We start from the raw sequence: 941 nt of genomic DNA, 5'->3' as shown, positions 1-941 counted from the left end.
ATCAAAAAGTGTCGGATCCCTCTAATATTTTCAGTAAGAATGCATTTTGGAAAAATGTCCAAACCTTTATAACTCAAAAAATACTTAATGAAAAATGTTTTATTATAGTGTTTTGGAAAGCTCTCGAGATAAGCTATAAAAATATGCAATAAAATGTAGGGAGTTCCATTTAAAAAAATAAGGTTGACCTTGAAATGACCTTAAAGGACATGGTCAAGATCAAAGTCAAGGCCAGTTTCATAAAAAGGTTTTTTACTAAAACGGTTTTATCGGTGCGTGTAAACATAGTCACTGTGCGCTAACGGGACCCTCCCGTTGAGACTGCTGAACGTGGCCATTAGGTGAATGATGAGGGTTTGCGCACAATAGAGGAACAAGAATTAGATATTAAGATTTCAACCTATCAGAAACCGTGTATTCCGATGTAATCAGTTTCTGATAGGTTAAAATCTTAATATCTAATTCCTGTTCCTCTATTGTGCTCAGGCCCTAAGAATAAAATGATACTCGGAGGCACACGGGTAATATTTCTCTAGGCTGCGTTCAGAAACTGTGTTGCGGGTGATTGCTAGGAGCTTGTGTGAGTGAAATGGTAGGGATAAGGTACCCTCTCTGGTGTGTACATTTCTGAACGACCTAGCCGGAGGAAAATGGCGGAGCGTAAAAAACAAGCACTTGATATGTGTACTAGCTAGTAAACTTTTTATTAAGGCCATTCTACATTGGTCATATCGTAGACGTCGCAAGTCACAAGCTTGTTGCTTCAGCCAATCCAATGCTTCAATTTTTAAGTCATATGATGCTTACGACGATTCCGATGCTACGATACGACCAATGTAGAGTGGCCTTTATATTATCAATTTCAGCGAAACATGTAAACATATACATGATATGGCTAATTTAATTAATTATTTTGATACATATTGTACGGGAGTAGTACA

This window comes from Trachymyrmex cornetzi, unplaced genomic scaffold (genome assembly GCF_001594075.2).
Source record: "Trachymyrmex cornetzi isolate Tcor2-1 unplaced genomic scaffold, Tcor1.1 scaffold387, whole genome shotgun sequence".
In the NCBI taxonomy this organism is placed as follows: Eukaryota; Metazoa; Arthropoda; class Insecta; order Hymenoptera; family Formicidae; genus Trachymyrmex; species Trachymyrmex cornetzi.
Note: the sequence above shows the minus strand (reverse complement) of the source record.